The sequence below is a fragment of the Pipistrellus kuhlii genome, unplaced genomic scaffold (assembly GCF_014108245.1).
Source record: "Pipistrellus kuhlii isolate mPipKuh1 unplaced genomic scaffold, mPipKuh1.p scaffold_m20_p_42, whole genome shotgun sequence".
Lineage (NCBI taxonomy): Eukaryota > Metazoa > Chordata > Mammalia > Chiroptera > Vespertilionidae > Pipistrellus > Pipistrellus kuhlii.
This window is the reverse complement of record NW_023425543.1, coordinates 3,736,994-3,762,683: the sequence shown is the minus strand read 5'-3', so window position 1 is coordinate 3,762,683 and position 25,690 is coordinate 3,736,994. Positions and strand designations below refer to the sequence as shown.

General features: G+C 51.3%; 1 protein-coding gene across 2 annotated transcripts in view; it reads right to left on the bottom strand.

Moving 5' to 3' along the window:
* ACAN (aggrecan) overlaps positions 1 to 11,736 on the bottom strand; it is a 52,827-nt gene extending 41,091 nt beyond the window's left edge. For both annotated transcript variants that reach the window (XM_045572022.1, XM_045572023.1), the window contains exon 1: positions 11,435 to 11,736. The gene's annotated coding sequence lies outside the window, so the exon portion shown is untranslated. The remainder of the gene's footprint in view (positions 1 to 11,434) is intronic.
* Positions 11,737 to 25,690: the final 13,954 nt, after the last annotated feature.

Sequence of the window (25,690 nt, the reverse complement as noted above, 5' to 3'; positions counted from 1 at the left end):
TTCCTGCTCATGACCCAAGACCCACCCCTTCCATCTCACTGTTACCCAGACTCCCCAGAGTGGCCCAGTATGTCCTGTTGGCTCAAGGGGGAGCCTGACCCAGAGGTTGCTGAGTGGACGTTCTCTAAGACGTGTCTCCCAGATCTGGGATCGGGACCTGCCCACGAGGGTCAAAAGAAGGAGGTTTAAGCCCGGCGGGTGTGGCTCCGTAGATGTGAGCATCCACCTATGAACCAGGAGGTCACGGTTCGATTCCCGGTTAGGGCACATGGCCGGGTTGCAGGCTGGATCCCGGTGGCGGGGGTGGGAGGGTGGGGTGGGGGGGTGGGTGCAGGAGGCAACCAATCAGTGATGGTTCTTTCTCATCAGTGATGTTTCTATCTCTCCCTCTCCCTTCCCTTCTGAAATCAATAAAAATATATTTTAAAAAAAGAATCAACCAATGAATGCCTACGTAAGTGGAACAACAAATCAATGTTTCTCTCCCTCAAATCCATCAATAAAAAAAATAGTGCTAAAACAGACGCCGTCTTATTCTACCCCTGGTTGGCATAAAAACACGGACATACGGGAGAACACATCATTTGTTTAATTTGGGCCCCCGATGGAGATATTTGCTGCCTATCTCACAGATGAAGGCTGGGGCTGGAACACCGTGTAAGCCAACAAAGGGTGTTATGAGGCCCTCACCGGTGTGGCTCAGTGGATAGAGCGTCGGCCTGCAGACTGAAGGGTCCCAGGTTTGATTCCGGTCAAGGGCATGTACCTTGACATTTGAACTATTTAAAAAAATAAATTAAAAACACACACACACACACACACACACACACACACACACAAATTGATTTCAGAGCAAGGAAGGAAGAGGGAAAGAGAGAGAGGAACATCCATGACGACAGAGAATCATGGATCGGCTGCCTCCCCGGAGGTGACGTCTGGACCTGAAGGACCGGGGCGCGCCAGCCATGTGGAGCCCTGTGGGAGGGGCATCCTGGCCAGGGAGGCCCTGCGGCTGAGGGTGCTGGGGGAGGGGAGGGCGAACTGTGGGTGCTGAGGGCAGGGGAGACCAGCCCCTGAGGGCTGGGGCCAACCAAGGGGACGGGGCTTTATCCTAAAAGTCTGGGACCCGATCTCCGCTGTCCCAGAGGGCTGAGAAAGGAGACGCAAATGGCCTTCATTGATGTCATAGTTCGTGCTTGCAGTGAGGAAGGACAGGGGGACTTAATTACCATTTCCCAGGCACCGAACGGATGCCAGAAGCCCCCCCCTGGTGTAGACAAGTCTTACTGACTCCTGTGGGAAAGGGACCCGTTTTATTCCGTTGAACTCTTGGGGATGAGACCTTTTTGTCATGCCCCAGCTAGGCGTTCTCTCTCTCTCTTTATATTTTATTTTTTTACAGAGAGGAAGGGAGAGGGATAGAGAGCTAGAAACATCGATGAGAGAGAAACATCGACCAGCTGCCTCCTGCACACCCCCCAACGGGGATGTGCCCGCAACCAAGGTACATGCCCTTGACCGGAATCGAACCTGGGACCCTTCAGTCTGCAGGCCCATGCTCTATCCACTGAGCCAAACTGGTTTCAGCAGGGACTTTGTCTCTTCCAGGAATGTTCTGTCCCATCCACGTTGAGGAACCCTGGCCTGGCCTCATTGGCCTCTTGGGATAAATGCACTTGAATCCAAGGTCAAGGGTGACTATATTCAGGAAGCAGGAACCCTGTCTCTGGCTTGAGAGAGGAGATAGGGAAATTTGACATTATTTTTTAAAAAAATATATTTTGTACAGAGAGGAAGAGAGAGGGATAGAGAGTTAGAAACATCGATGAGAGAGAATCATCGATCAGCTGCCTCCTGCACACCCCCTACCGGGGATGTGCCCGCAACCAAGGTACATGCCCTTGACCGGAATCAAACCTGGGACCCTTGAGTCCACAGGCCAATGCTCTGTCCACTGAGCCAAACCGGTTGGCTAGGGCGAAAGCCCTTGTTTTCTGAGGGATATGGGATGCTGGCCTCCTCCTTGCCTTGGATGTTTTTCTTATAAAAGGATTTCTTACCAAAATCAACCCTGGGACCAGCAAGCACCTGGAAGGAATAGAGCTAGAGGGTGGCCCAGTGGACAGTGGGTAGTACCAGGAAAAAAAAATCTGCCCACAGTTGTTTTGATGGGATGGCACAGTGATCTGATGTGTTCTTTTAAAAAAATATTTTTATGAATTTCAGAGAGGAAGGGAGAGGGAGAGGAACATCAATGATGAGAGAGAATCATTGATTAACTGCCTCCTGCATGCCCCACACTGGGGATCAAGTTCGCAACCCAGGCGTGTGCCCGGACTGGGAATTGAAAACCCTGACCTCCTGATTCACGGAGCCCCGCTCAACCACTGAGCAACACTGGCCAGGCCTGGTGCGTCCTTCTATGGGTCTGAATGTGACCCTTTCTGCTCTGATGCTTCACGACTCTAAGGAAATTAGAACCAATTTACCAAATCCACGCCTATGGCTAGTGGCTTTCAGTTAGGCCACTTCATTCATGGCGACTTCCACTCCGTGGGATGGAGCAATGGGCCCATTTTACAGATGGGTAAATGGAGGTGTTTGAGGCTGTGCCTGCACGGAGATAAGTCTCTGGGTTCCTGGTCCTGATTTGGTCCTCTTTTCGGCAGCCTGGCCTTCCTTGGTTCTGATCTACCTATACCTGGTATTCCCCAGGGTTGCCACCTTGGGGGCTGTCATAACTTAATTGCTGTGCCTGCAGTGACCTGTAGAGGGTGCTGTTGCCTGGCCTGGGCACACACAGAGGTAGGTCCTGGCTTCCTTTGGTTTGCTGGTGCTGGAGGAGGGGCAACGCGGAGAACTGCCCTTCTGGGTATTGTTGGAACTCTCCGCGTCAAGAATAGGAAGTAGCAGGCGTCTTCAAACTACGGCCCGCGGGCCACATGCGGCCCGCAGAGGAGTCTGATCCGGCCCGCCAGGTTTTTTGGGCAGTGAGCGCAGCCAAGGTGTTACAGTAGGAATTAGTAGTTCATATAGTCCGGCCCTCCAGCTCTCTGAGGGACTGTGATCTGGCCCCCACCTTAAAAAGTTTGAGGACCCCTGGTAGTGTGATGGTCCATTCGTTTGTCTATTCATTTGGTCATTCATCCATTCATGACAGATGAAGTTCCCAGAGAAACCAACTATTCATTCATTCATTCATTCATTCATTCATTCATTCTATATGCCACAAACTGGATTAGGTATGGAGCACACTAGATACAAAAGGTCCCCACTTTGCAGAAACAGGTTTGGCTCAGTGGATAGAGCGTCGGCCTGCGGACTGAAGGGTCCCAGGTTCGATTCCGGTCAAGGGCGTTTACTTTGGTTGCGGGCACATCCCCAGTAGGGGGTGTGCAGGAGGCAGCTGATGGATGATTCTCTCTCATCGATGTTTCTACCTCTCTATCTCTCTCTCTTCCTCTCTGTGAAAAATCAATAAAATATATTAAAAAAACAACAACCACACAAAAGGTCCCCACTTAGTCTTCATGGAAGCCCCACAAAACACCTTCCCGGACAGTCATTTCCTACTGGATCTTGACCTGGGAGGGCTCGCCTTAGCACCTCCATTTTTTTTTAAAATATATTTTATTGATTTTTACAGACAGGAAGGGAGAGGGATAGAGAGCTAGAAACATCGATGAGAGAGAAACATCGATCAGCTGCCTCATGCACACCTTTCACTGGGGATGTGCCCGCAACCAAGGCACATATCCTTGACCGGAATCGAACCTGGGACCTTTCAGTCCGCAGGCTGATGCTCCATCCAGTGAGCCACACCGGCCGGGGCAACACCTCCATCTTACAGCTTAAGGAACCCAGGCTCAGAGAAGGGCAGCAACTTCCCCACGTCACACAGCAGTCAGTGCCCTGCTCAGTGCTCCTCCCAGTGCTCACACATTGAGCAAACCCTTTCCCCCTTTCCTCGCCCCTCTGCTGCGAGCTGTGCTTATGGAGGAGATGCTGACCTGCACCCTCCCAAACAGATGGCGTGACTATGGCAACCACGCCTCAACCCTGGGGAGTACCAGGTATAGGTAGATCAAACCTTCCTTGGCCTTGTGACCACAGGTCCGCACCTGCTGACGCTGTAATTTTCCACCTCAAGACCTTTCAAAGCTTCAGAAGTAATAATAATAATAATAATAATAATAATAATAATAAATAATACCTGCTAGTTCATGGCTGGCTTGCTTTCTGCCAGGTCCTTCCTTGGCTTTATTTATCTTGAACCCTCTCCCATCATCCCACGCGCCCCATTTTGTAGACGGAGAGACCGAGGCTCAGAGAGGGTAAATGACTTGCCCAAGAGCTTACAGCTGGGATTTCAGTCTCTATCTGGGCTGACAGAGTCCAAGTTCTTTTTACTTTACCATTGTCATGTCAGTTTGGTTCTTTCTCTTTCTTAAAAATATTTTTTATTGATTTCAGAGAGGAAGAGAACAGGAGGGAGGGAGAGAGGGAGAGAGAAACATCAATGATGATAGAGAATCACTGATCAGCTGCCTCCTGCATGCCTCACCCTGGGGATGGGGCCCGTAACCTGGGCACGTGCCCTTGATCAGAATCACGCCCGGGACCCTTCAGTCTGTAGGCCAACGCTCTATCCATGGAACCAACCCGTCCTTTTTCTTTCTTTTTTTTCTTTGGGGCGGTCCACTCTTGGCTGCGTGACCTGGCCCAATAACTAAACGAAGGTTGAAAGCAGGATTTCTCAACCCGGCATTATTAACATTTGGGGCCATCTGATTCTCTCTAGAGGGGTGTGTGTGTGTGTGTGTGTGTGTGCTGTGCCATGCATTATAAATATCTAGCAGCATCCCTGGTTTCTACCCACAAGATGCAAGTAGTATCGCCCCTCTCCCCTGGTGACAATAAAAATATCTCTACATGTGGCCCCATACTCCTCGGGTGGGGAAATAGCTCCCCGGCTGAGAATCAGCGCTTTATAGAAATGAAGGGTCAGCCTGTCTGTCCCGTGAGAGTAGAAATAGTAAAAGGGCAGGAAGAGTGAATTGCTTTTATTCACTGCTGTGCTATCCACACTTAGTACAGGGCCTGGCATGTAGCAAGGATTGCTGAAAGTTGAATGAATGAACAAGTGGTTTCCATGAATATGGTATGCTTCAGGACGAGGGCCTGAAGGCCTCGGTTCCCATTCAGATCCTTACCAACCTGCTCTGGGCTGTCATGAATCATGTACCGTTTCTTCCCCGAGCTTTGATCTCCTTTGCGAGCGCTCTCTCTCTCTCGCTCTCTCTCTCGCTCTTTTAAAATATATATTTTATTGACTTTTTTTTTACAGAGAGGAAGGGAGAGGGATAGAGAGTTAAAAACATCAATGAGAGAGAAACGTAGCTCAGCTGCCTCCTGCACACTCCCTACTGGGGATGTGCCCATAACCAAGATACATGCCCTTGAGTGGAATTGAACCTGGGACCCTTCAGTCCGCAGGCTGACGCTCTATCCACTGAGCCAAACTGGTCAGGGCCCCCTCGCAGTCTCTTAAATGAGAGTCATCACAGCTCCTGACGGCCCTGGACATCTGGGGTCTGGGAATGGCCATGTTGTACCTCAGAGGTTTAGGGGCTGAGAAAGGGGCCGCCTCCCAGGCCAGACTCGGCAGACCTGCCCAGTCCCAAGTTTCTCCTTGCTCTTGCCTTTCAAGTCAAGTCATTTGGCTCTAGCCGGTTTGGCTCAGTGGCTAGAGCATCGGCCTGTGGACTGAAGGGTCCCGGGTTCGATTCCGGCCAAGGCCACATGCCTGGGGTTGCAGGCTCCATCCCCAGTTAGGGGTGTACAGGAGGCAGCCAATCCATGACTCTCTCTCATCATGGATGTTTCTATCTCTCCCTTCCTCTCTGAAATCAATAAATTAAAAAAAATAAAAAAGTCAAGTCCATGACCGAGTAACAGGCACTGCCCAGAAAAGCAGCTCTCTGCAGGAGAGGGGGCTTCTCTTTTTGGGTGTGTGTGTGTGTGTCTTAAAAGGAAAAAACACGCAACCTCAAAGGTAACCAAATATCCAGATCGCGATGCCCAGCGCCGCATACCCCAAATTCACCTATTCATGAGCTCAACAAAAAGCGTCTTTGGGATACACACTGTAAGGCCATTGAGAGGGAGAAAAGTCACCTCTCACAGGCACAGGCTAGCCCGCAGGGCCCGCCCTCCCAGCACACACACACACACACACACACACACACACACACACACACGCTCACTCCCTCGGCTGCTTACAAGGAGGCTCTGAGTGTTTAAAAGTAAACGCCACCATTTCCGTTCTTGCCCTGGATTCAACTTGGGAAGAAAGGAAGCGTTTTACCGTTCCCTACGCATTCCCTCCTCCATCCCTCCCCTCCTCTTCCCCCTCGCTGGTCTTCCCCTTGCTCCACCTCTCCAGCAGCCCCTCTCCTGCAATCTCCACCCATCTTCGACCATGCCCAGGGGTCCAGATCCCCTTACAGGGATGGGGTGAGACAGCATCGCTTGCTGGAGCTATGGAAGAGGGCTTCCTTCAGGAAAGGGGATGGCCAAGGACAGCCCGAGACGCTCCTGCTTCCAAGACGGGTCCCACTCACAGCCCCCGTCCCCAGGCAGCCCCCTCCACTCGCCAGCAGGCCGGTCTTCCTCGCTTCTCCTCTGCCTCTGGGTCTTCTCCCTTCAGCGCCCCCGTTCACTCTCACCCACAGCTTCTGCCCCTCGCTGCCTTCCCGCCCGCCTGGGGACAGGAGAGCATCCAGTCCGGGTGCTGGGACTGTGCCTGCCACCGGAAGCCCTGAGATCAATGCCTTTTAACCTTTCCTTCTTTCTAAAAAAAAAAAAAAAAAAAAAAAAAAAAAAAAAATATATATATATATATATATATATATATATATATATATATATATAATTGATTTTCCACAGAGAGGAAGGAAGAGAGATAGACAGCTAGAAACGTCGATGAGAGAGAAACATCGACCAGCTGCCTCCTGCACACTCCCCACTGGGGATGTGCCCGCAACCAAGGTACATGCCCCTGACCGGAATCGAACCCGGGACCCTTCAGTCCGCAGACCGACGCTCTATCCACTGAGACACACCGGTTTCGGCTCTTTTAATCTTTCTTTGACCACAGTGAGAAATACATTACACACATATCAAGCTTGCACATATTTGTGTATAGCGTATACATAGATGCTATAGACACACATACATTCACAGAGGGCTGTAAAATATATAACAAGAAATAAGAGTCTCCAGCCCTAGCCAGTGGACAGAACGTCTGCCTGAGGACCGGAGGGTCCCTGGGTTTGATACCAGTCAAGGGCATGGACCTGGGTTGCAGGGTCTTTCCCGACCGGGGCCCTGGTCAGGGAGTGTGCAGGAGGCAACCCATCGATGTGTTTTCCTCACATCGATGTTTCTCTCCATCTTTCCCTCTCTCTGAAGGATCAATGGAAAAAGATCCCTAGGTGAGGATTAACAAACAATCAAACAAAAAAGAGTTTCCAGAAACAATCTTAATCCTAACTATATGGGTAGCACTATGAGATTATACCCTTGTGTGTCATAAAGCCCCACTAAATTGGTTTCACAACCTGCAATGGGACAAAGCCCATGTTAGAAGTGACTGGGGGAGCCCTGACCCGTTTGGCTCAGTGGATAGAGCGTTGGCCTGTGGACTGGAGGGTCCCGGGTTCGATTCCAGTCAAGGGCATGTACCTTAGTTGCGGGGACATCCCCAGTGAGGGGTGTACAGGGGGCAGCTGATTGATATTTCTAATTCTCTCTCCCTCTCCCTGCCTCTCTGTAAAAAAAAAAATCCATAAAATATATTTGGGGGAAAAAAAAAGAAGTCACTGGAGGAGGAGAGATGGTTTGTTTCCCCCCATCGCCCCCCGCCAATCAGGGGCCTGTGGGCTCCCCCTGGCTCAGCTGTGGTCATACTAGTGCCCGACAAGAAGGGCCTTGGAAGGGACCAGACACGAGTGGGCATCATTAAAAAAAAAAAAATTCTCGCCAACACTTAGGACACACAGTCTTTTACTAAGAGAACATTCAAAACTGGCACTGTCCAGAATTTACGGCCTGTGACTGTTAGGAGGGGAACCGTTAGAAGGCAGGAATTAAAGATTTGTGGTCCCTGCCAAAACTGGCTTGGCTCAGTGGATAGAGCGTCAGCCTGCGGACTGAAGGGTCCCGGGTTCGATTCCGGTCAAGGGCATGCACCTTGGTTGCGGGCACATCCCCGTAGGGGTGTGCAGGAGGCAGCTGATGGATGATTCTCTCTCATCGATGTTTCTAACTCTCTACCTCTCTCCCTTCCTCTCTGTAAAAAATCAATAAAATATATTAAAAAAAAAAGATTTGTGGTTCCCGCTGAGGGCTGGACTAGGCACCCCCATTATATGTCTTTCAACCCTCGGTGTTCCCCCCCCCCCCCTTTTCAGAGAAGAGGAAACTGAGGCAGAGGTAGCCAAGGAACATCATCGAAGTCATGTAGCAGGTAAGTGGTCCGGCCGGGATTCTCACCGGAATCTGACTTGCCTGGCAGGCTGCTCATTCTTGGAACTCTTCTCCTCCATTTGGGGAGGTGAGTTCTCTCTTGGAGCGCCCCCTCTCTGACTGGGCAGTTGGACAGGCTGTTCTGGGCATGGAAGGATGGGGAGCCCCCATTTCAGCATTGCAGGGGGGTGGGCTGCCTGGGATGGTGTGTGTGTGTGAAAGAGAGAGAGAGAGAGCGAGAGAGAGCGCGCGCGCGTGAGAGAGAGAGAGAGAGAGAGACACTTAGTGAGCAGGGACAAAATAAGAGCCAAGTGTGGCTCAGATTAGAGAGCGTGGATCTCACCACGCAAGCACACAGAGATTGCCGCCAAATAAGGAATAATATTTCCATCATCCCCCCACCCGATTCTTTTTTTTTTAAAAAAAATATATATATTTTATTGATTTTTTACAGAGAGGAAGAGAGAAGGATAGAGAGCTAGAAACATCGATGAGAGAGAAACATTGATTAGCTGCCTCTTGCACAACCCCTACTGGGGATGTGCCCGCAACCAAGGTACATACCCTTGACTGGAATGGAACCTGGGACCCTTCAGTCCGCAGGCTGACGCTCTATCTACTGAGCCAAACCAGTTTCTGCCACCCCCTGATTCTTAAATCTTCACCTGAGGCTATTTTTCCATTGATTTTTAGAGAGAGTGAAAGAGAGCGGGAAAGACAGAGAGAAATAGCAAGGTGAGAGAAACACACCGATTAGTTGCCTCCTTGCACTCGGCCCTAACCAGGCGCCCCCCCCAGGCCAGGGAGGAGCCTGCAAATGAGGTATGTGCCCATGACCCGGGAACTCAGACTTTTTCGGTCAGCAGGCTGTCACTCTATCCACTGAGCCACACTGGCTAGGACCGTCCCCCAATTCTTTACTCCTGTATTGACCTGAGGGCGTTTAAATACTAAGGAATCCCAATTTACAGTATTGAAAATGCTAGGAAAAGAAAACCTTTTGAGTAGTAATAATAATAATAATAGTAATAATATCAAACAATTATTGAGTACTATGAGCTTTGCTTGGGTCATGTCACAGCGACCGTTTGGTGAGGACCTGCTCTGTGCCAGCTCTGTGCCAAGCCTGGCACCTAGGTGGCGCTCCGTAGACACAGGAGAATGAATGAAACCTATGGGTGTCCGGCTAGAAACAGCACATAAAAATGCATCTCATTTAAACACAACTCCGTGTACCTGGAGGAATCCCAACATTTCTCCGAGAGATTCTTTCTTCCTTTTGATAATCCCTTCATCCCGACACTTTTTAAACGTGAGAGATCTTTTGAGCAGTAACTTTTTCTCTTTCAGGTTAGAAACATCCTCCCCCATCTCACTCCACCGCTCCGCGTTCCAAGCTTTGGAGTTTCCTCTCTTTGCCCTTCCATTCCTGGGCGGTGTCTTCCCAGGCTCTGTGATCGACAGGACAACACCCCTACCGAGGGGCCTCCTTAACCCCTCACCCAGGGGCACAGACAGCCTGATTGTTCCTTCTCCTTGGCAACCTCGAGAGCAAGGCAAGGAGACAAGGATTGGAGCCCAGACCGCTGCACCCTTCCATCAGGACTGCCCCCAAGTCACAGGGCGACTGGTAGCAAGTCACCTCATGTTTCTGGTTCACTTTCCCTCATCAGGAGACCAAGGTCCAGGGACCCCTCACACTGCGGGACACCCACCCACAGCAGCGCCCAGGACCAGAAATGCCACCCTAAACCCATTCAGCTTTGCATCTCCCTTCTTTTCCTCCTACAGAACTGGAATTTACGCATCCACCCAAATCCGGGGACCTGGGTTGAAACTCTAGAAGGATCCCATCAGAATCCCGCTCGGGAAGAGAATAATGGAAAGGTTTGGGTTGGATCCTACCTCCCAACGGGAGACAACCCCACTTGCTGTGGCCCAGCGTGTGGGTGCGTTGACATTGACCGCCACCCACCCATCCCACGCCAAGGTTAGCCCAGGGTCCCCGCTCCGCGCCATCCCTGGCTCCCTCTGTGGAGGAACCCAGAGCTGAAAACACTGCCCTGGGTCGTGTGTTCTCATCTCCCCTCTTCTTCCTTCAGAAATGCACCTTCTTGGGGGAAAGGAGGGGGACAGGTTTGGCCGCTCACGGGTTCTGCCATCTCCTCCCCGCTTTCCAGGTGCCCTGTGGCTCCCGGATGAAGGCGAAGGAGCCAAGGAAGTGGGACCACCGGAGGGCTCTAGCTGCTTCTCTTGGGCACCTGCTGGGTACCTGACCCGCCACCCAAGTCCCTCCTTCGTGCATCCCTCAGCCATGTGCCAGGGAGACACCCCCTCCCTACTGACTGCGCACGCGCAGGGCCGGGGCGCGAAGCCACGTGCCAGGGAGACCCCCTTCCCACTGACTGCGCACGCGCAGGGCCGGGGCGCGAAGCCACGTGCCAGGGAGACCCCCTCTCCGCTGACTGCGCACGCGCAGGGCCGGGGCGCGAACTCACGTGCCAGGGAGACCCCTCTCCACTGACGGGCGCGCGCAGGGCCCGGGGGGCGCGAAGCCACGCACCGCCCGCAAGTCACCGCGAGAGTTGACCTCGCGCTTTCCAGCCCGCGAAGCCCGGCTCCCGCCAGCGATGGCTCCTGTCAGAACCGGGACTAAACCCGCAGGAGTTGGCGCAAAAGCGCCCTGTCCGCTGTTCCTGAACTCTGGGGGTTGGAGGCGGGGGGGGGGGCCCGGCGACCAGCGGGCGTCCCTCCTCACGCGCTCCTTCGCCCTCCCTCACGCGCGAGCCGGAAAGTTTGCTCGACGCCTCAGCGCTGAGGGGACGGCCCCTCGGAGCGCCCCCCGGGCCTGAGGGGAGACTGAGGAGAGCGCGGAGCGGCGCCCTGGAGGGCAGCAGACCGTTACCTTGAAAAGTCGCGCTTCCCGCTGCACGAACTTGGGGTCCCGCACGCCCGGCGCCGCAGCGGGGCTCCTGGGCCCGGAGGCCCGGGGGGTCGGGGTCGCGCGGGCGCCGCGCTCCGTCCGGCTCCTGCCCGCCGGTCCCTCAGGCGGCGGCGGCGGCGGCGGCGTCCCGGCCGGACACGGAGGGAAGACGACGGACCCGGACAGAGGCGCCCGGAGTCAGGAGCCGCGGAAGAGGTGCGGGGAGAGACCTTGAGCGGCGCGCGTCCTCCGCTCGGCGAGCCCGTGAGGAGCGGCGGGAGGTAGGCGGCGGGCGGGCGGGCGGGCATGGCGCGCCGCGGCACATATACCCGGGGCGGGCGGCGGGGAGGGGGCGCCGGGAAACCCCACCCCCGGCCGCGGGCGGGGCGGGCGGGCGGAGGCGCCTGGCGCGCGGGCCCCCGGCTCCGGGCGGGCGGGCGCGGCGCTGGGGAAGCCGCCGGGCGCAGGGCGCGGGAGGTGGGGGGGGAGGAGAGCTCCCGGGCCGCGGGCCGGTGTCTGCAATGCGGACGGCATCCTCCGCAGTCGGAGGGGCCCCGGGAGGGCGGCCGCGAAGGTGGCCCGACCGACGGGGTTCCCTCCCGGGCGTCTCGGGCCGCGCGGTCCCCGGCTCGCAAGCCCCGGGTTTGCAGGGAGCCATCCCCCCGGAAGTTTGGGAGATGGGGTGCGCCGCAGGGCAGGGCAGAGCGGGGAGAGGAGGAGGTTAGGCGGCTGCGGGTGTGTGTGTGTGTGTGTGTGTGTGTGTGTGTCCTGGGGTTGGACCCTCAGGACTTCAACCCAATCCCCAAGGACATCGCAAAGGAAGCAGGAATTCTCGGGTACAAGCGGAGCTCCGCAGGAGACCACCCTCCTGATCTTGTTTCCGGACAAAAGAGTAAAAGAACCAACAGATTTTAAAAAAAATTTATATATATATATATATATATATATATATATATATATATATATATAATTGATTTTTTACAGAGAGGAAAGGAGAGGGATAGAGAGTTAGAAACATCCATGAGACATCAATCAGCTGCCTCCTGCACACCCTCCACGGGGGATGTGCCCGCAACCAAGGTACATGCCCCTGACCGGAATGGAACCCGGGACCTTTCAGTCCGCAGGCCGATGCTCTATCCACTGAGCCACACTGCTTTCGGCCCAGCAGCATTTTTTTTTGAGTGCCTTCTGTGAGCTGGTTGCTTCCCATACATGGATAGCTCACTTACTTTTCCCCAAGAGCCCAGTGAGGTCAGTCGATGATACCTAGAGGCCAAATGCATGAAATCAGTGCAAGAGTAGGCCTTCCGTGTCCCCAGGCTGGTGACTGGGACCTGGACACGGGGTTTCCCTTGCAGCCGGGGCTTGGTCCCCGAAGGTCGTCTGGAAGGACGTGTCCGGTCTAATTAGCATAGGACGCTTTGATTATTATAGGTGCCTCCTCTTCCAAGATGTGGAAACTGAGGCTCAGAGAGTGATGGCGTGACTTACTCAAGGGGGGAGGGCAGGCAGGTGTGTGTGTGTGTGTGTGTGTGTGTGTGTGAATTCAAAGGCAAGATCATGCTCTCTGTGCTCCGCAGGCTGCTGGCTCAGCAGCAGCACTTTTGGGGGTCCCAGGCTGGCTGGTGGTTTTCAGGGTCCCTGTGGAGGACGCTGGTGGTGCCCAAGATTTAGTGGCCTCGTTCAGCATGGTAGAAACTGCTTGACCCCCCTCATTGGGTGACAACCGAAGGAAGAACAAGAAGTGCGATCTTGCCGGCACCGGTGTGGTTCAGTGGATAGAGCGTCGGCCTGTGGACTGAAGGGTCCCGGGTTTGATTCCGGTCAAGGGCATGTACCTTGGTTGCGGGCACATCCCCAGTGGGGGGTGTGCAAGAGGCAGCTGGTCGATGATTCTCTCTCATCGACGTTTCTAACTCTCTATCCCTCTCTCTTCCTCTCTGTGAAAAATCAATAAAATATATTAAAAACAAAACAAAACAAGAAGTGCGATCTTGCCCTGGACGGTTTGGCTCAGTGGATAGGGCGTCGGCCGGTGGACTCAAGGGTCCCAGGTTCGATTACGGTCAAGGGCACATGCCTGGGCTGTGGGCTCGATCCCCAGCAGGAGGCAGCCGATCAATGATTCTCCCATCATTGATGTTTCTATCTCTCTGTCTCCCTCTCCCTTCCTCTCTGAAATCAATAAAAATATATTAAAAAATAAAAGAAGTGCGATCTTTGTGGGCTGTGCACTACAGAGAGAATGCACCAAGTTTTTCTTTTGATGCCTCAGTTTCCCCACAGTGGCTTCTCTGGAGTTGTGTGGCTATTTTACTGGCCATGTCTGTTAGGGGGCAGGTCTGGCCCTGGCTCAGCCCGCCCTCCCCCTACCCCTTCCCTGCACAGGGCAGTGAGGCCTGGGCCGGGCATGGTGCCTCCTTCACCTGCCAGTCCCTGGAACAGTGGGTAAGGGGTCCCATTGGTTGGCAGTTCTTGGCTTCAACCCTTTTCTACTCCAGTCTGTTGTTTCCCTAGTCAAGTCTCAAACTTGCAGTTTGAGTTGACTAGAGTCCCTTAGCAGGGAAATAGAGTCTTCCCTCTCGGACAAAGAAATGGGATGAAATCTTATTAATTCCTGACCCCAACGCTTGGCCCAGGGGAAATGTTCATTCTAGAACAGTGATTCTCAACCTTCCTAATGCCGAGACCCTTTAATTCAGTTCCTCATGTTGTGGTGACCCCCAACCATAAAACTATTTTTGTTGCTACTTCATAACTATAATTTTGCTACTGTTAATGAATCATAATGTAAATATCTGTGTTTTCTGATGGTCTTAGGCTCTACAGCAGCGACCCACAGGTTGAGAACCGCTAGCAGGGTCGCCTAAGAGCATCGCAAAACACATATTTACATTATGATTCATAACAGTAGCAAAATTATAGTTATGAAGTAGCAACGAAAATAGTTTTATGGTTGGGGATCACCACAACATGAGGAACTGTATTAAAGGGTTGCGGCATTAGGAAGGTTGAGAACCACTGTTCTAGAAAAATATAATCCTTAACATTCCAACAGGAGGGGTCATGGATTCTCATGCTAGTATATTTGCCCGATGCTCTAAGTGAGAACAAACCATGCCATCTGTAAAATGGGATCAATAGCTGACATACATCCCAGGACATGTGGGATTAGTGAAGGACATTTAATTCAAGGACAAGGTATTAGTTAGGTAATTAATCTTTATAATGAAGGGAATGAATGTTTATTGACCACCCATCTAGTTTTGAGGCTAAGAAATATATAAAGGCTCCTAACTGGTTTGGCTCAGTGGACAGAGCATTGGCCTGTAGACTGAAAGGTCCCAGGTTTGATTCCGGTCAAGGGCATGTACCTTGGTTGTGGGCACATCCCTAGTAGGAGGTGTGCAGGAGGCTGCTGATGGATGTTTCTGACTCTCTCCTCCTCTCCCTTCCTCTCTGTAAGAAAAATCAATAAAATATATTTAAAAAAAAAGAAATACATAACAGGCACCTGTTATGTGTCAGACACTGCTTGATGCCATTTCCTAGCAGGTGAATTTTATTCCCATTACGCACACTAACAAACTGAGGCTGCCCAGGTAGTGGTTGAGTGCAGATAGACATGTCTCCACACCGCCTGCCCTTACAGAAAACCAAAGAAGAGGGGAAAATATTTGGACACTTCAGAGACCAAGTTCAGAGAATCATTGCGGCACACCCACCTCCCCAACTCCCAGCCACCTCCTCAGGAGGTTCCTTTGCAAATCGGCTGTGCCGGCCTCAGCTGCAGACCCAGTGCAGAACACCGGGAAACCCCGTCCCAGTGGCAGCAGGCCCATTGGGATGGCTGTGGGGATGCAGCCCTCCCGATAGGGTAGCATCCTTGGGTGGCATCTTGATGCCACCCTGTTCAGTGCAGGCAGGAGTCCTGTTCCTCAGGTGGAATTTCTGGTGCTGGCCATCCCTCCTCTGCTCAAAGATTGTACAGTCGCCTAAGGCCTTTTCCAGGCTGCCTGACTCGATTGGCTATCATGGGCAGCTTCTAACCTCTTTCTGCTCAACGTGTGGTCTACAGGGGAGCAGTGTCAGCCGGGAACTTGTTCAAAATGCAGACTCTCACGCCCACCCCAGACCTGTCGACTCAGAAACTGCATTCTAATAAGATCTGCCAGGTGTTGCCTCTGCCTGCAGATCTTATTGGACCTGTGCTGACACCACTCAGCAGGTTCAATCCGTTCAGTCACCAAATTGTGGAAAAGGGGACCTCAGAGCTGGGAAGGGTTTGTAGAGGATAGTGAGAACAACTCTTTCTATTAAAAAACAACAAAACAAAAACATTTTATTGATTTTATTTATTTATTTATTTTTTACAGAGAGGAAGGGAGAGGAATAGAGAGTCAGAAACATCGATGGGAGAGAAACATTTATCAGCTGCCTCCTGCACACCTCCTACTGGGGATGTGCCCTGCAATCAAGGTACATGCCCTTGACCGAAATCAAACCTGGGACCTTCCAGTCCGCAGGCCGACGCTCTATCCACTGAGCCAAACCGGTTAGGGCAAGAGAACATAGCATGCCATCTATAGCATGTCATCCTCTCTACAACGTTCCCCCTGACTGGAGAATATCTGGCTCTACTCGGACATGCCCATGGGTTTGACTCCCTTTTGAGGCTACGGTCCATTTTCATGGGGTTCTGTTTAGGCAGCGCTCAGCTTTTATAGAAGCTCTTTGCCACCTCCTGCCGTGCCCTCCCCTGGCTTGTCCCGGTAAAATTGGTTTTTCTAATCCAAGTGTGGGGCTGGATCTTTGCCCCTCTTAAAAATTAACCTCATACCTTCAACACACCACTCCTGATGATCTTGGGTCCTGATTCTATCACTCTGTGTGTTTGCTATTCCTCTCAGCAGCAGACCTTCCATAAAACTGACTAGTCGCAGTGGTCGGCAAACTCATTAGTCCACAGAGCCAAATATCAACAGTACAACAATTGAAAGTACTTTTGAGAGCCAAATTTTTTAAACTTAAACTTCTTCTAACGCCACTTCTTCAAAATAGATTCACCGGGGCCGTGGTATTTTGTGGAAGAGCCACACTCAAGGGGCCAAAGAGCCGCATGTGGCTCGAGAGCCGCAGTTTACCGACCATTGGAGTAGTGTGTGGCTTCTGTGTCTTCACTCAGCCTGGCGCTGCGTTCTGGAGCAGGGTGCTAGAGGCAGCCTTCCTAGGGTGCCTGGCTCCATATTCCAGTCATTATGCTGGGGGGAACACGTCACCCCAAAACGTAGTGGCTGACCATGAGTCATTGGCTATAGCTCATGGTTTTTCTGGGTCAAGAACTTGGGAGAAGCTTGGTCAGCCAGTGGCGGCTTGGGTTCGCTCATTGGGCTGCCTTCAGAGGTCAGCGACAGCTTCCGTCCGCCGAAGGAGGATCCAGGTCCCAGGGAACTCACTCACATGGCTGGCAAGTTGGTGTTGGCCGTTGGCCAGTGGCCTCAGTCCTCCCCACGGGCCTGCCAGCGGAGCCGCCTCATGACGTGGTGCTGGCTCCCGCTACAGCGGGTGAGACAAGAAGCCAAGTAGAAGCTACCGTGCGTTTATGGCCTAGCTGTGGGAGTCACACACTGTCACCCTCACTATATGCTTTAAAAAAAAATTATTGATTTTTTACAGAGAGAAGGGAAAGAGATAGAGAGTTAGAAACATTGATGAGTGAGAAACATCGATCAGCTGCCTACTGCACACCTCCTACTGGGGATGTGCCCGCCACCAAGGTAAGTGCCCTTGACCGGAATCGAACCTGGGACCCACCCCAGTCCACAGGCCGGCGCTCTATCCACTGAGCCAAACCGGTTCTGGCAGCCGTCACTATATTCTATTGGCCATACACGGCCAGCCCTGAAGGAGTGTGGGAGGCGACATACAAGGTCATCAGGGGATGGAGATGGCTGGGGAGCATCTTGGAGGCTGACTTCCGTGTGGCATTAAACGGACTCTTAGAGGAGGGATGGCTGGTCTCCCAGTCCATCTAATTGTGTCACCGCAGAGTGCTTGTTAGGGTCCCTTACGTGGGACACCATGTAAGTGCCTTGCTAAGCTCCCGGGAAGGTTTTTGCAGAATTCCTCGGAGCATCTACCCAATACCCCTATATAAGCAAGACGTCTAGCCTGCTCTCTGGGACAATACTTCTCTCCCAATTTTTTAAAAATTTATTTATTGTCTAAAGTTTTACGTATGTCTCTTTTTCCCCTCCAGTTGACCCCTTTCCCCCCAGCCATTCCCACCCTGGGAAAACCTCCAGCGCCCCAGTGTCTGTGTCCATTGGTTATGCTAATATGCACGCATACAAGTCCTTTGGTTGCCCTCTAACCCCCACGTCCCCTACCATTTGTCTCTGGATCTATTCTTGTTCATCAAATTATACTGATTATTATATCCCACATATGAGTGAGATCATGTGGTATTTGTCTTTCTCCGACTGGCTTATTTCACTTGGCATAATGCTCTCTAGTTCCATCCATGCTGTTGCAAATGGTAAAAGTTCCTTCTTCTTTTTTATTTTATTTTTTATAGCGGTACAGTATTCCATTGTGTAGATGTCCCACAGTTTTCTAATCCACTCCTCTGCTGATGGGCACTTAGGCTGTTTCCAAATCTTAGCTACTGTAAATTGTGCTGCTATGATCATAGGGATGCATATGTTCTTTCTGATGGGTGTTTTTGGTTTCTTGGGATATAGTCCTAGAAGTGTTTCCCGATTTTTATAGGACAGCATTTATTTCATCTAAGAAGGTCCTCATGTCACCCTACTGTGTCTCTTCTCCCAGAGGAATGCTTGCAGCCGCTTTAGCTCTTTCCTATCAGCATCTGGGCATTTTAATCCCACTGATGTGGCCAACAATTGTTGAGTTTCAGAGCTACATCACACTACATCAGGCTGTTTTCACAATGGCCACCAAGAAAGGCCCTCTTGTCCATCTCAAGCAATGAGACAGTTGATCGGGGGAAGTCCCCTGTGTATTCAGTAGTGTGGGACATGAACCCCAGTTCTGGCACCAAGACCCTGGGGCAAGTGCCTTGGGTCTTGGTGTTCTCGCCTGTAAAATGGAGCTGTCTGCGGAACGGCTGTGAGAATCGGAATGAGGGATGGATGTCAGCACCTGATCTGGCTCCAGATGATTAATTTCCTTCCCTCCCGCCCCTCTCCCGCCGTTTGTTGTCTCAGAGTCGAGTACATGTTCTTCTGTATGCTGCTTTCTGGGTTTGTAAAAGAAGCTAAAAATACTCACCTCACACGAGTGCGGCAATGATAAATACTATATGTAATGTGTGTAAGAGAACATTGTGGGCCTTTCTGGTAGCAAGGGCCCACAGAAACAGAATAAAGAAAAGCCTTCTTATTGCAAAACTGGGCCAGGGAGTGGAGCCTCCTGAGCGCCAGTGGAACATTTGAAAAGTGCCGTTTTATTAGCTTAACACTGTGCAAGTGACAAACTCGGAGGGAAATGTTCTAATAATAAAGAGCGTGGGATAAGTTAATGAAACACTTACAATCCTCCCAGGTCTGTGTGGAATAATGACGTACGCTAATAGGAAGGTACTGTGTCACTCAACACAGAAGGTCAAATTGCAGGAAACTCTCGTTTCTTAAAGATGCAGTTTGGCTCCCCGCCCGCCCCCCCCTCCCCCCGAGTTCATGGCAGATTCCATTGTCACTACAACCCAGCCATTTATGAAAGGAAAAATTATGGTAAGCACTTTATTCATGAGTGTTTTTATCACTGAGGATACAGTGGGCATAATGGTGAGTGGGGTGTTACTGGGTTGATTTATATAATCAGCAGAATCACCCTCATCACCACCATCACTGTTACCACCAACACTGTCATCACTACCACCATCACTGCAAGCCCCATCACCATAACCACCACCATCCCCACCATCCCCACCACCACCATCCCCACCACCACCACCAGCAGCACCATCACCTCCATCACCACCACCACCACCATCACCACATCACCATCATCATTTCTAATCACCACATCATCACCACCATCATCACCATCATCACTTATAATCACCAACACCATCATCTGTAACATTTTCCAAGCAGGTGTGGAGTAAGAGGCAGGGAGGAGGATGCTTCCCAGGCAGTCCAAGTCCAAGAAATTCCTGGGAGCCTTCTCCTTCTCCCTTCCCAATCTTGAATCTTAAGTAGCTGCTTCCCATAATGCTGTCCCTCCTCTACCCCCTTCTTTATTACAGCCAGTGGAGTTTTTTGGGATTGAGCATGCACCCTTGCCATATCACACTGGATGTTTTTTATTTTCGTTGAGTGATAAACATGGGATCATTCTGAAAAATTTTCATCTCGTATTTTCACACAGTGTAGTCTACATAGAAAACACACGTGTACAAAATGAACAAACATGTTCTCCCTCAAATGCTTGCTAGAGATGAAGTACAAGATGGACAGACAACACATTTGTCATTTGAAAATGATTGCTAAGACATGGCAGGACTTTCCCCCATAAAACTTGGCCCTTGTTTGGTAGCACAGTGTTGGGTAACAGTAGTCTTGACATTTTACATGTTGCTCTTACTCTGTTTGGTTTCTTCATGTATATTCCTTTAAGGGGAGAAGACCCAGACTATAAAAGGGAAACAAGTGGTATTTAACTAGGTTATCTTTTGTTCCTAGGATATTTATTTGGTAGTATTCTCATCTTGAAGTTGTCATAGAAATAGGGATTATCACAATGCTGGAGAGTACCCTGTGTAGTCTCGAAATCTCAAGTTAAAAATACAGAATGTCAGTTTCTTTTGGGCTAGCATCATGCTCATATTTGCTTGTTTGCTTATCCCCATGGTTGGCTAGCTGCGGCTCTCGAGCCACATGCGGCTCTTTGGCCCCTTTGAGTGTGGCTCTTCCACAAAATACAACGGCCTGGGCAAGTCTATGTTGAAGAAGTGGCGTTAGAAGAAGTTTAAGTTTAAAAAATGTCGCTCTCCAAAGAAATTTCAATCGCTGTACTGTTGATATTTTAATGAGTTTGCCAACCGCCCCTTATCCTATATAATAATGATGTAATATGCAAATGGTCGTTACCCCGTGAAGCATAACGTCTGACCGCATAATGACTGGATCATGGATCAGCGGGAGGCTGGGGCAGTGAGCTACAAGAGGGCAGGGCAGCAGGCAGAGAGCTACTGGGGCATGTATTCGTGTGCAGGGCTACTAGCTATCGTATAATTTACATATCCCATAAAGTTTATCACTTTATCATTTTAAGTGTACAGTCTAGTGTTATTAGGTACAGTCACGTTGTGTCTGGATCCTTTCACTCATACTAGGGAGTATATGCCCCATATAAAGGGTTGGCCACTTCCCGGATCCAGCTGATGGTCGCCATTTGGGGAATGCAGGCTCATTGCTGCCGGATCATGTTGTAGTAGTAATAGTAATAGTAATAGTAATAGTAATAGTAATAGTTATTGTTTTCCTTGAGAAGCCAAGTATCTGGGTTTTTATGTAAGACCAGACGATGACTAATTAAAAAATTTAAAATCTAGGATGTGTCAGCACATTCAGGATAAGCAAAATGCATCTGCGCACGTGTGGACGGATAAACCACGGTGAGTGAACAGAAAGGATGTTTGCAAGGAAGAATCGAAGACACTGGGTCTTATTTGAGGGGAGAGAGGACCGGACCCGCGATGGTCTCATACTTCCGAACCTGGATGGCCGGGAGGTGGGGGAGTCCCCGTGGCTGTCACAGTCCGGAAGGAGAGAAGAGACATCCAGTTCCGTTGTAGACAGTCTGGGTTTTCAGAAGTGGAGGGATGTCCTCGGGGAGGAGGCCAGCAGGCAGGCAGAATCTCGGACCTGGGGCCTGAGGAAATGCTTAGCTCGAGATTCCACACGTCTGGTTTTCAAATAAGAGCAGGGAGCACTAAATTCTATTTGAAAAACGCTACCGTTCTCCTCAGTTGCCTATTCTAACTAATAAAGGGAGAAAATAGGAGGGCAGAAAAGTGGAGAAAGAGAGGCTGCTGGGTCTAAGGCTCCCAAAAGGGATGCATACCAGGGGATTTAGAGAAAAAAGCAATCTAGACAGATGTGAAGCGATGAACTTGAGCTGGCGTTGAACTGTGTGGCAACAGCCTCTTGTGGGTATTAGGCTGTTGCCCTAATGAATACTAATGATTTTTTTTTTTTGAAACCTCCATTTTTGCAGTTATAGGCACAAAGGAGGCTCGCTGCTTATTGGCAATGACCCCTGGGCCCAAGGAAATGAGATAAACAGCTAATATGCTCCTCTGTTAGACACGGGCCACATCTCACCTCTGATCTCCGCCCTCAGGCGCATTGTAGATCCCAGATCAAGTCAGAAATCCGGCCCCCTCAAAGCCACTCCAACTTTCATTCTCAAGGACTTCCGGCTTGATAGGACTAAGTATAGTTCTGATAGAACTGTTGTCGGCAAACCGCGGCTCGAGAGCCACATGCGGCTCTTTGGCCCCTTGAGTGTGGCTCTTCCACAAAATACCACGGCCTGGGCGAGTCTATTTTTGAAGAAGTGCCGTTAGAAGAAGTTTACGTTTAAAAAATGTGGCTCTCCAAAGAAATTTCAATCGTTGTACTGTTGATACTTGGTCTGTTGACTAATGAGTTTGCCGACCACTGGGCTAGAACATTCTCTACAGAGCTGTGTCAGAGCCAGGTTAAGTGTTGAAAAGATGGAGGAGGAGAGGAGAGAGGCCTGGTGAAATCCATTCTCCTTTGGGGCTTGTGTATGTTATTTCCCTGTTGCTCTTTCTGACTTTCCATTTTCTGAAGTTGAAAGAGGAGGACCATCCAGTCTCACCGGAGTGTGACAAAACGCTCAGCCAGTTTCTAAGTTGTGTGTCCAAGACATTGTAGCTATGAAATGAATACTTCTAATTTAATTAGCAAACAGAACATTGACACATTAGAGTGGCTCAAAGCCTTAACAAGCAAATATGTACATACGAGGAAAAATTTGAAAGAAATTTATTGATGGATTTTGAAAGAGAGAGAGAGAGAAACATTGATTTGTTGTTTCTGTTATTTGTGCATGCATTGGTTCACATTCTTGTATGTGCCCTAACCGGGGATTGAACCTCCCACCTTGAGACGATGCTGCAACCAACTGAGCTACCTGGCCAGGGACTATATGAGCAAATGAATGCTCAGTAAAACTCACTGATCAAGAGGAGACAGATGATAGATGCATGGTAGAGAAGGGACAGAATTGCATGGGATGAAGCAGGCAAGACGAAGGGCATAAGGGAAGTCTAGGAATCAATTGGGGGATGAATGAATAGAATTTACACTGGAGGGCAAAAAGGACTTTCTCCCCAAGCACCCCCCTGCCCCCCGGGTCTGAGAGTCGGTTCTCCCCCGTGTCCAGGTGAGCTGGGACCCACCGCCTGTCCCAGTCTCACACCCGTGCGTTTTCGCCCCGGCCCCGGCCCCTCCGCAGGCCTCGCTGGAAACGTGGCTTTTCCAGAGTCAGAAGCCGTAGCACAAGGCACCTATTCACCCTGCTGGGTTTGAAATTCCCCTCCGAAATTCCTCTAACGGCAAACGCCTCCTCCCCAGTACACTGTGCATCTTTTCAAGCTTCAGACGTAAACAGCAGCGGGGCCCCACCTGGCAACCCCCTCTTGCTCTCCTGATAAAAATAGAAAGGGCCGAGGTGGTGGTGTGGGGGGAGCCAGGGGCATAGTCGGGGCTTGTGGGTCAGTTGTTTGGCCTGGGTGTTCCTGACCCTCTCTGCCTATTTTGGGGAGGGGTGTCTCTCAGGGGGGAGCGTCAAGCTGGATTCTCCCGGGATTTGTCATCCCTGGCACCGTGGCCCCTTCCATTCTGGGCCCAAGACACATCTCTGCGGTTGTGTGTTTAACTCTGTGTCCCGGGGAGAAACACGTTTACCTGCGGTCCCTGGCTTGGGTGTGGGTGTCCAAGCTCTGGCGGTTGTGGGGGATGGAGCCATGGGCGTGAAGACATTCGTGGGTCACCGGATCGCGCACGGCGGAGTCCTGGGTGTGGTGTGAGTCTAAGTCAAGACAGGCGCCATTCCCCACCCCACATGCAGGTGAAGGGTAGAGTGTTGGTCTGCAGACTGAAAGGTCCCAGGTTCGATTCCGGTCAGGGGCATGTACATTGGTTGCAGGCACTTCCCCGGTAGGGGGTATGCAAGAGGTAGCTGGTCGATGTTTCTCTCTCATCGACGTTTCTAGCTCTCTATCTCTCTCCCTTCCTCTCTGTAAAATATCAATAAAATACATTAAACAGGAGCCAAATTATATTTAGTGTAAAGTGCAGATAGTCAAGCGGAAGGTTGCTGACGTACTGAAATCCTCCATTTGTATTTTATTCACTTGGTAAGGGTTCAAAACCAAACACAATGCTTCCACGGTTACCGCACAATTCCTAGCAGCCCAGGTCTTGTCATTTGAAAATATAGTACCGAACGCTTCATGAATTCGCATGCCAGCAATGCACAGGGGCCGTGCTCATCTCTGAATCGATTGAGTTTTACTATGTGTACATTGTTAGTCTTTTTAAAGATTTTTAAACTAGATTTAAAAAATACATATATTTTATTGATTTTTTACAGAGAGGAAGGGAGAGGGATAGAGAGCCAGAAATATCAATGAGAGAGAAACATTGATCAGCTGCCTCCTGCACCCCCCACCGGGGATGTGCCCGCAACCAAAGTACATGCCCTTGACCAGAATTGAACCTGGGACCCTTCAGTCCGCAGGCTGACGCTCTATCCACTGAGCCAAACCGGTCAGGGCTCAGCTGAGTCTTCTCGTGAACAATGAGGTGCCACAGTGAACAAGGTGTGGTAGAGGAGAGATGCCCAAACAGGCCAGGGCAGCCCCCATGTGTGGGGTGCAGATGGGGGTCTACAGAGCCTGTGGGAAGAGTGGGTGCAGCTGCTGGTTCTGGGTGCCCCTGTGGATGCTGCTGTTTGGGGACCACTCTTTGTCCTACAGTGACCCACCCCACCCATGCTGGTTAGTCTGAGCAGGAGGTTCCTTCTTGAGCTCACGACTTCATGTCACGTTCCCCATGGGTGTGGACACTCTGGCTTTGTGTTGGGGCGGACACGTTACGCCGTCTCCGCACGCTCTGTCCCTAGTGGAAAGTTCCGGCCTCTGGAGGGGCAGAGAGAAGGCCACCCCGCTGGCCCCTGGTGGCGCCCCGTGACCGCCAAGCTGTCCGCCTGCCTTGGTCTCGGTCCACCCTGCCCTGTTTGTTTGCCGTCTGGGTTGCTCCTCTTCGTCAGACGGACTGTCCCTCCTGCCCAAGTTTCACGCCACACCTGAAGCCCTTGGCCTTTCTCCCCTGCCCTCCTCCCCTCCCCCCGCCCCCGACCCCAGCAGTGCTTCTGGGGAGGGTGTGCAGCCCGATTGCTCAGGATGTGCAAACCCAGCTAAACAGGCAGGGCAGCCAGGCCCCCGCAGCGCTGACCACACTCAGCTTGCGTGGTGTCCCCCTGGCCTGCGCGAGAGCCTTGTGGGTCTGCAGGAGAGGAGAACCGGTGTGCTCGTCTCTAGAACGGATAGGACGGTGGCCCCTGGTCTGCGTGTTGTGGGGAGACAGCTGGGCTGGGTCTGGAATTGCTCTAAAGTGGTGGTTCTCAGCCCTGGCTGCCCCCGAGAGCCACCTGCAGAACTTGGAGGGCACCTAGTGCCCAGGCTGCATCCAGACCAATTCAACCAGCATCTCTGGAGATGGGAACTGGTCAGTGGTTTAATATATATATTTCAGACAGGGAAGGAGAGGGAGAGAGAGAGAAACATCAATGATGAGAGAGAATCATTGATGGACCACCTCCTGCATGCCCCCTACTAGGGATCGAGCCTGCAACCTGGGCATGTGCCCTTGACTGGAATCGAACCCAGGACCCTTGAGTCCAGAGGCCAGTGCTCTATCCACTGAGCCATACTGGCTAGGGCAGCAGCAGTATTTAAGATCCCCAAGTGATTCGGGAATACTTCTATGTGTGAAAGCAGCTGCTCTAAAGGGACCAATACACCCTAGCCAGTTCGGGCACCTGCAGACCGAAGGGTCCTGGGTTTGATTCTGGGCAAGGGCATGTACTTGGTTGCAGGCACATCCCCAGCCTGGGCGTGTGCAGAAGGCAACCAAATCGACGTGTGTCTCTCTCACATCGATGTTTCCATTT